Source organism: Rhinopithecus bieti, unplaced genomic scaffold (assembly GCF_001698545.2).
Source record: "Rhinopithecus bieti isolate Rb0 unplaced genomic scaffold, ASM169854v2 scaffold_36840, whole genome shotgun sequence".
Lineage (NCBI taxonomy): Eukaryota > Metazoa > Chordata > Mammalia > Primates > Cercopithecidae > Rhinopithecus > Rhinopithecus bieti.
The window spans coordinates 1,466,049-1,476,090 of record NW_016816502.1 but is presented as its reverse complement, the minus strand read 5'-3'; the positions used below and the strand labels follow the sequence as shown (position 1 = coordinate 1,476,090).

The 10,042-nt window shown below is 42.4% G+C and overlaps 1 protein-coding gene and 1 long non-coding RNA gene across 2 annotated transcripts in view; one reads left to right on the top strand and one right to left on the bottom strand.

Annotated features, from left to right (window-relative positions):
• LOC108517151 (uncharacterized) overlaps positions 1–2,632 on the bottom strand; it is a 9,481-nt gene extending 6,849 nt beyond the window's left edge. The window contains exon 1 of the long non-coding RNA XR_001882017.1: positions 2,448–2,632. This is a non-coding gene — a long non-coding RNA (uncharacterized LOC108517151). The remainder of the gene's footprint in view (positions 1–2,447) is intronic.
• The window catches only part of SIAH2 (siah E3 ubiquitin protein ligase 2), a 24,433-nt gene that overhangs the window by 7,288 nt on the left and 7,103 nt on the right, over positions 1–10,042 (top strand).

Below are 10,042 nucleotides of genomic sequence, written 5' to 3'. Positions count from 1 at the left end.
GAGACTCCGCCTCAAAAAAATAAAATAAAAAATAAAATAAAATTAGCTGAGCGTGGTGGTGGGCACCTGTAATCCCGGCTACTCAGAGGCTGAGGCAGGAGAATCGCTTGAACCCGGGAGGTGGAGGTTGCAGTGAGCTGAGATTGTGCCACTGCACTCCAGCCTGAGTGACAGAGTAAGACTCCATCTCAAAAAAAAAAAAAAATGGAATGTCTAATTGTGTATGGCTTTCTTCCACTTGGGGCATTTTTTAATCCATTCTATGGCTTGTTCCATGCCTGAGAACTTTTGACATCCTGTGCCCAGACTTAAACTCACCCCTTCAGTGTGTGGGTTAGGGGGAGAAGTGAAGGTTGACACATTCATGTGAACAACATAGTCTCCTTTACCATGCAACTGTGCATTTTGCTCTCAGACAAGTATTTCTCTCCTCAACTGTAAGCAATGCTAATCCACTCCAGCCTTCTTACACTGTGATGATACCCTTTCTTTGTCCTCTCTGAAAGTTTCTAGTAGCATATCTCCAAATAATTATTGAATTTGAAAGCCTTAGCCAGACAAGTCTTCTCTGTGGTTGCATTGTGACAATATCTGTGTTCCTTAAAATAATAAAAAATTACATAAAACCAAGTAAGGTTAGACAAAACAGTTGAAAGTTTAAAAGCCCTTGGCCTCATCTAGTTCAGTGGAGACAAACTTTCTAAATGGGAGCAGGGCCACGTAATGCAGAGGAGAGAAGCATTTGACGCATGCATGGCCTCGGGTCAGGGAGACCTGGAGGAGCAGTGGAGACAGTGGAGAGCCAGAGAACAGGTGCCATCTCCCAAGAGGCAGCCTTTACTCAGCTCTGGCTGATTGGTGAGGGTGGGGATATGGGTGCAGGCATATCAGACCTTTAGATTTTTTCAAGAAAAGCCAGAAATCTGGATTTTTTTTTTTTTCCTTTCAGAGATGGCATCTCATTATGTTGCCCAGGCTGGTCTTGAACTCCTGAGCTCAAGCGATCCTCCCATCTCGGCCTCCCAAAGTGCTGGGATTACAAGGGTGAGCCACTATGCCCAACCTGGATTTTTTTTTTTTTTTTATGTTAAATATCTCGATTTTTTTTCTAGCATTGGCTGACTTCACATGTATAGACACTGCTTGCAGACCAAGGCAACCATGTCTCCAGGCCAAATTCCAGCTGCCAGCATGCAGCCTCTGATCTGATTCTCTTCTAGAAGCATTCCTTGAGCCTGGAAGTTCTCATTTAACTCTTGCCATACATGAACTTTTGAACTCTGTTAGGCCCTAACTGTTGGTGATTTTGTAACTTGTTTTCTTTTCATTTTTATTTTGCCAAGAGAATATTATTTGCTGGCCACTGGGAAACCTCAGATGATGGCCTTGTGACTACATGTTTGACTCTATACAGGTCAGTTTCTTTTTTGCACCTGAGGGTCTTTAAAAGAAGAGATTGGACTAAATGATTATCCCAAGGTTCTTTTTTACCCTAAAATTTTAAAATATAGTAAGCGGTCCCAGTGAAAAGAACGTGAACCAGGAAACAGAAGACGTGGGTTCTCGTCCTGGCTTTGTGTGACTTTGGTGTAGTCATATACTTCCCTGATCCTGTTTATTCCTCCATTAGAAAGAATGGAGATAACGCCTAGCTAGTGGGTATTCAGAAATCAGATTAGAAGTGCTGTTGAGGGCTTTTGCTTCACCATATGGAATGGAATATGGGGGGTATTAGGGTGGTTGGAAGGTTGCGATGGGGGATCACCTGGAAGCAGGAAGCACAAGCCAAGTAGCCAAAAATACTTTCAAAAATTTCTTCCTAACCCCCAAAATTCTCCTAAGACAAAACTATTTACTTTGGAAGTTCTCCCTGAAGTCCTCACTACTGCCTGACATGGGCAAGGTTGGCCCATAAAAGCAGAGTGAACTGGCAAGGACCAGAGTCCACATACATTAGCTCCAGGGCTCAAGATTTTAAAGAACAAAATTGATAATACACCTTTTGTTGTATTTTACTTTTTGTATAAAGCAGAAGCATTAGAATACTATATGGCAGGACTAAAGCTTAATGGTGATTCCACACATAATTGGCCAAAGATTTTTCACAGGTCACCACGACCTGGAACTGGAGTAAATAGTTATCAGTGAAAGTTGAGCCTTGGTATAACCAGAACAGAGGCTTACCAAAAGTTACAGCAGGTCTGGCCTATAAAATACCAGCCCAAGATTGGGTTAGACTGTCCCATTCTGTGGTAGAGCTGTTTTTTGAAGCCCCGTTAAAAAGTACTGTATACATGAATATAGTAAGGCCTCACTGTTAATTGTCTTACGCATCAGATTTTGCTTCTGACAAAATTTGTGAGACGTGGCAGTTCTTATTCAAACCCATAAGGTCCTCCCTCCTTGAAAGGGGCATGTAGCAGATACGCATTTGCTAAACTGTGTACCTGTGCCAACATTTGGAGCCACTGTGTGTTGCCGGCGAGTTTTTCAGGACACGATCATACACAGGATATTTGAATGTGGTTTGCTCTGGACATCCTGAAAAGGAAAATAAGAAAGTCTTCCTGATCAAATGTATCTTTATTTTAAGCTTTGGGGTATCCTTTTAAGGCTCATGAAGGACACTGAAATGCTCTATGAATTTCATCAACTTTGTCCTAGATTGCAAAACTGTTGTTTTCCTCATTTCCAGTTTGATAAAGATTTTATGTAATAATTTTTAGACTGTGTAGCATCTATGGGATAAAAGGGTTATTCTCTTCTCAGTTTTTGCCCACAGGTGATATAGAGATGGATGAAAAATATTCCTGGTCAGGTGTGGTGGCTCATGCCTGTAATCCTAGCATTTTGGGAGGCCGAGGAGGGCAGATCATGAGGTCAGGAGTTTGAGACCAGCCTGACTACCATGGTGAAACCCCGTCTCTACTAAAAATACAAAAATTGTGCCAGGCACCATGGCTCATACCTGTAATCCCAGCACTGTGGGAGGCTGAGGTGGGCAGATCACCTGAGATTGGGAGTTCGAGACCAGCCTGACTAACATGGAGAAACCCCGTCTCTACTAAAAATAAAAAATTAGCCCGGCGTGGTGCTGCATGCCTGTAATCCCAGCTACTTGGGAGGCTGAGGCAGGAGAATCACTTGAACCTGGGAGGCAAAGGTTGTGGTGAGCCGAGATCGTGCCTTTGCACTCCAGCCTGGGCAACAAGAGTGAAACTCCATCTCAAAAAAATAATAAATAAATAAATACAAAAATTAGGCAGGCGTGATGGCTTGTGTCTATACTCCCAGCTACTCAGAGGGCTGAGGTGGGAGGATCGCTTGAGCCCAGGAGGTCGAGGCTGCAGTGAGCTAAGATCTTGCCAATACCCTCCAGACTGGGTGACAGAGTGAGACCCTGTCTCCAAAAAAAAAAAGAAAAGAAAAGAAAATATTCTTTTGTTAATGTGCTGGCCTATGCACTGCTTTAAAATTTTGAATCAACAAAGATAGTATCTTTGGGTCCCTTTTACCCCCAGGATCCCTCTTACTCTGGCAGTTTTGAGGGCAGCCCCTACTCTGGCCTGGTCCAAATCCCAACTCCATTTCTTTATAGCAATTTGAGAATGGAACAATACAGGTGGGAAATCCTATTGTCCACACTATTTCATAATCTGCTTCTTCATCTAGTACATCGTGACTGCTTTTCTACAGTGATAAATCTTCTTTAGGATCATATTTAATGGCCACATATTGCAGTTCTATAACAGTACCAGAATTACTAATCAGGTTCCTATTTGTGGTCATTTAAATTCTGTTTTCTTACTGAGATTTTTTTTTTTTTTAAGCATAGCTATAACCAAATCTTTGTACACAAAAGAACAGTTATTTCCTAAAGATAAATTCCTTGAAGTTGGATGGTAGAGCCCAAGGGTATATGCAGAAATCTAAGTGTTTTTTGTTTTGGTTTTTTTTTTTTTTTTTTTTTTTGACACAGGGTCTAGTTCTGTCATCCAAGCTGGAGTACAGTGGTATAATCACAGCTCACTGCAGCCTCAACCTCCTGGGCTCAGGGGATCCTCTCACCTCAGCCTCTTGAGTAGCTGGGATTACAGGCACACACCATCATGCTTGGCTAATTTTTGTATTTTTTGTAGGAACAGGATTTCACCATGTTGGCCAGGCTGGTCTTGAACACCTGAGCTCAAGTGATTCGGCCTCAGCCTCCTGAAGTGGCGGGATTACAGGCATGAGCCACCACACCCAGTCTGAGAAGTCGAAGCTTTTTGATAGCCTTAGAATGGTTTACAGTTGAATGTCCATTTCTTCCCAGCAGCACCGACACTGGATGTTACCTTTTGGTTTTCTTAATGCCACAGCCTGCTTTTTCTCCCTGGTGCAGTGTCAGGCCAGAGTTGGTCACTGCTGACCTGTCCACCAACTTAGCATCATACTCACTCTTGCCTTGGAATCTCCTGCAGTTCTAGGCCCTCTCCTTCCCACAACCCATCTGCCTAGCCAGTTCTTGCCTCTGCTCACCCCTCTCGTCTTTCTGAAACTCTAAGTCTAGTGGTGGAGACAGATGTGCCAATAGGGCAGAGCCCTTCTGAAGTAGTAGGAGCCTAAAGGAGTCTAAGACCTTGCTGCTGTGGTGGCATCAGCAGCATGTTGAGGGATGTGCAGCGGTTTGCCCATGAAGAAATAAGGAATGGAAGCTCATAAGGAGGCTGTGTGGGAGGCCAGCAGAGTTGCTTGTGAAGGACATTGCTTGCCTTGCTTATAGGTGGCCCGAGCTAGGCACCCATGCTCATGCAGTTTTTAAGTTTGGGGACAGAAACTCCAGTCTGGACTAATTACATACACAGTGTCTTTTTCACTACAACCTCTTGCCTTTTCTGTGCCCACTCTACCCTTCTGAGGAACAGTGATCCCTCTTCCCATTCTAGACCCAAGTAGTGGCTTTTGCAGGGATGGCAGTGGTACCAGAGGGCCCTCTTATTAGGGTTGCCAGGTAAATACAGAATGCCCAGTTAAATTTGAATTTCAGTTAAACAACAAATAACTTGTGGGGCCGGAGAGGAGTAATAAGTATATTCCAAATATTGCCTGAGAGACATCTTGTATTTTTATTTGATAATTTTTTTATTTTTTAATATTGAGCCCAGGCTGGAATGCAGTGGTGCGATCTTGGCTCACTGCAACCTCTGCCACCCGGGTTCCAGTGATTGTCGTGCCTCAGCCTCCTGAGTAGCTGGGACTTCAGGCTCGTGCCACCATGCCCAGATAATTTTTGTATTTTTAGTAGAGACAGATTTCACTGTGTTGGCCAGGCTGTTCTCAAACTCCTCACCTCAGGTGATCCACCTGCCTCGGCTTCCCAAAATGCTCGGATTACAGGTGTGAGCCACTGTGCCTGGCCTATTTGATAATTTTACAACCCTACCACTGAAGTCTTTTGGTGAATTCAATTTCTTTCGTTGAGAAATAAAGACTGCTGAGGGGAATAGAGCTGTTTGAAGAACTGTCAGGGCAGTTATGTGGTTGTGCAGGTGGGCACCTGGCATGGAAGAGTGAGGGCATACTGAAAGGGTGGGTGCGGTACTGGTCACATGGCATAGAGCCTTTAACTTGGCTCTATGCCATGTGACCAGTGCTTTGTTTGCTTGAACTTGCACTTTGAAGGGACCTCACAAAACTGGTTCTCCAGGGCAATGTGTGGTTACCTGCTAACTCTGGCTATGGACAGATGAGAAGCACACATGGTCAAAAGTCAACCTTTGTTTAAAGTTTCTAAGATTAAAAATAAACCCCTGCCAGCCGTGGGAGTCTTTGTAAGGCTAAACACACCCTCCCTCAATAGCAGGGTGTTCTCAGATTTCTGCAGAAATAACTATGCCAGGCCAGTTGTGGTGGCTCACGCCTGTAATCCCAACACTTCGAGAGGCTGACACGGGAGGATCACTTGAGGCTAGGAGTTTGAGATCAGCCTGGGCAACACAGCAGGATTCTATCTTTTATTAAAAAGAAAGAAAAAAAATTATGCCAAAATCTTCCCAAGACACCTCTTAGTAACACGCTAAAAGGTGGTTTGTTGACTTTCTCTTAGGCAAAAAGGACAGATTTTTGGGCCCAAGATTTTAATTAGAATTGCCTTCCCCAGAAGAAATTTAGCCAAGTTAACAGTGTTTCCTTACTCTCACCACTGTTTGGTGACACTGTTTGACTTGACAGTTCTAGTGCTGAGTAATAGTGTCTTCTCATGTCACTGTCTGTAAAACCATTACTACACTATTGGTTGATGATTATCTATCTTTTTTTTTTTTTTTTTTTTTTTTTGAGACGGAGTCTCGCTCTCGCTCTGTCACCCAGGCTGGAGTGCAGTGGCGCCATCTCAGCTCACTGCAAGCTCCGCCTCCCGGGTTCACGCCATTCTCCTGCCTCAGCCTCCTGAGTAGCTGGGACAACAGGTGCCTGCCACTGCGCCCGGCTAATTTCTTTTTGTATTTTTAGTAGAGATGGGGTTTCACTGTGTTAGCCAGGATGGTCTCGATCTCCTGACCTCGTGATCCGTCCACCTCAGCCTCCCAAAGTGCTGGGATTACAGGCATGAGCCACCGTGTCTGGCCATTTTTTTTTTTTTAGAGACAGTGTCTCTCTGTCACCCAGGCTGGAGTTCAATGGTGTGATCTCGGCTCACTGCAACCTCCGCCTCCCAGGTTCAAGCAACTCTCCTGTCTCAGCCTCCTGACTACAGGCACATGCTGCCACTCCTGGCTAGTTTCTTTTGTATTGGAGTAGAGATGGGGTTTCACCATGTTGCCCAGGTTGGTCTCGAACTCCTGAGCTCAGGCAATCCTCCTGCCTCAGCCTCCCAAAGTGCTAGGATTACAGGCATGAGCCACCGTGCCAGGCCTGATTATCTCTTCACACTGCCTCACAGCAGAGTTCAGGAATTTACCATTTGAGTTAAGTGAAAATACGCTAAGATTCTTAGAGGAAGGATGCTAGACAGATGCAGGTTGAGTATTATAAATAAGTCACAAGAACAGATTTCACTTTCTCCTCTTTCCCAAGCCTTAAGATGATTAACTTGAAGAGTCCACAACTCTTCCACTGTTAAGAATAGTCAAGGAGTAAGTCGTAGACAGTTTTATAGACCCACTCATAGGTGACTTGGTAGGCTCCAGGTCACACAGGTCACTGGGTACTTGAGTTCCAATCACAGCTATTCTACCATTGTTGTAAACATACTTTAAGCAAGAGGAACATATAGTCATCAAAAGGTCAGTGGTGCTGATGTTTTCCAGTCTAGGTAATATCTCAGAAGGGCTATAAACCTCCTCACTGCCAGGCATGGTGGCTCACAGCTATAAACCCAGCATTTTGGGAGACTGAGGTGGGAGGATTGCTTGACGTCGGGAATTCATGACTACCCTGGCCAACAAAGTGAGACCCTGTCATTTCAACAAAAAAACTTTTAAAACCTTCTCACTCCAAATAGTTATGTAAATAAAATATGTGAAACACGTTCATCAAAAGTGACAAAACCATAGTGCCTGAAATCTAAAACAAACATTTCTTCTTACATGAGCTCAAAATCTATTGAATTTTTTAAAATTCTAAGTCCCACAGTAAAAATTCTAATTAAAGTAAAATTAACATGGTGGAAAACATTCCATCTTCGGCAGATAAATCTAACATGTATTCATTTATCAACAGATACTAGGTGGGCAAGAAGCAGGCAATGAATCAATAAACCAATAAGAAAAATTAGTAGACCCATAAATTAACTGGAAAATAACCTGTGATCATTCAGTGGTCTTTGTGAAGCAGGTAAACATTTTAAATCACAAACCAGCTAGCTTGAGTTGCTAGATGTCCTTTTAAAAGTTTGATGGTTAAGATGTAACTTTTACCATGATGTGGATCTATACTAGGTTTAGCTGCCAACTCCCATTTGCACAAGTCCTAATTATCTGCTAATCATATGTAATAAATTATACTGTCAGAAATTCATCCTTCCAGTTGAGCTCATATATCTCTTCTTCCCACTTCCAGGTTCCAAAAAGGGCACTTGGGTAAATTTTATTCCTGGAGTTCATCTTTCAAATGGGTCTGGAACAAAGTGGAGTTTACCTTGGACCACTGAGGGTGGTGAATAATGAAACTACATGCCAAGGCCACAGACTTGTCAGGGACCTGCAAACCTTTAGAAGGATCAGAAGACAATGGAGAATGCATTGTCTTCTATAGGGGCCAAAGAAGTGTCGGTTATCATGACAATTCGTTTCTCATTGCAAAATTGTATTGGTTCACTACAGTCTCAAAGAGCCTCTAGTAAAAGAAAAACTACCAACTTCAGTTGCATTTACATGTAGTTATGTAGCTAAAGGTATATATTCTTTTAAAATAAACACTATTATGATAAAAATTCATTCAACCAATTCTGCATAAACCATTTCTATCACATAAAGGATAAATATGCTAACTCAGTCCCTGGATTCTTTAGTATGTTTTCATGTATGTATTTTTGAGACAGGATGTCTGTCATTCTGTTACCCAGGCTGGAGGGCAGTGGTGCAATCATGGCTCACTGCACCTTGACATCCCAGGCTCAAGCAATCCTCTCACATTTGCCCTCCAAGTAGATGGGACTACATGTGTGCACCACAAGGCCTGGCTATTTTTTTTTTTTTTCTTTTTTCATTTTTATAGAGACAGGGGTCTTCCTATGTTGCCCGGGCTAGTCTTGAATTCCTGGGCTCAAGCAATTCCTTCATCTTGGCCTCCCAGAGTGCTGGAATTACAGGCTTGAGCCACCTTGCCTGGCAATGTTTTTATTTTGATATGATTTCAAACTTACGCAGCAGTTGCAATAATAGCATAAAAAAATTCCCTTATAGCCTCTATCCAGATTCACCTGTTATTTCCTTTTCGCTCCAGTTGCTTTATCATTTGTGCTGTCTCTGCTCATACATATTTTTTAACCATTTGAATGTAAATTGCAGGCATCTTGTCCCTTTACCCGTAAATACCTCATTGTGTTTCATCTAAAATCATTTTCTTATATAATCATAGCACAGTTATCAAAATCAGGAAATTTGACACACAGCAGATCCTGTTATCTAATCCACAGTCCATATTCAAATTACGGCTTTTGCCCCAGTAATGTCCTTTATAGGAATTTTGGTTTCTCATTCTAGAGTTATGCATCGCACTTAGCCGTCAGTGTGCATTCTGTGATCATTACAACTTATTTAGGTTGAAAGAAAGTGCCATTTGCTTTTGTTCACTCCAAGACAAGGTCATTTCTTAGATTTAATTCCAAAGTTGATGAGCATCAACAACAAAATGTCGATTGTGGTTTGTTCTTGAGACATTCTCATTTGAGGTGCTAGCAGGTATTTTGCTAATAATTTCAGCTGTTTCCTAGGAGGTAAGCCGATTTAAGCAATGTGGTTACCTCACAGACATGCTTCTGCTGTGGAGCACATGCTCCTCCCATTGAGTAGATTGTTGATTGTTGGGTTCAGTAAATCATTCTTGAATTGCATGGAATCAGATTTAATTAAATAGGTTAAGTGACTTGTTCTAAACCAATCACAGCATCCATGACCTTCACTAGCACCATGGCTAAGAAGGCTTATTTTGCTTGTATACTCATTTCATAAGTAAACATAATGTGACTGTGTTCATTAGGTAAATAACAGGTGTCTTGTGTTTGACTGTGTGCAGACATATCTTTTTGTGTGTATTTGTGTATGAAGGGGTTTCTCTGCTGAAAAGGGAAAAACCCTCCCTAAATTCCAACTTAAATACAACCTTCAAACCCCACACCCAGGAAAAGAATGGGAACTATTTGCTGCTTTCTGCAAAGACCTAAAAATGAGGGTCCAGATTACACATTGCATCTCAATGGCAGAACACATTTGCACAAGACTTTTGAGTCACTGCAACATGAAAAGTTTCTAAAGAGAAGTCAGAAATGGGATTTCAACATCTCTTTGTTTCTCATTCTGCTGGGCCATCATCTACCTCCTTTTTTTTTTTTTTTTTTTTT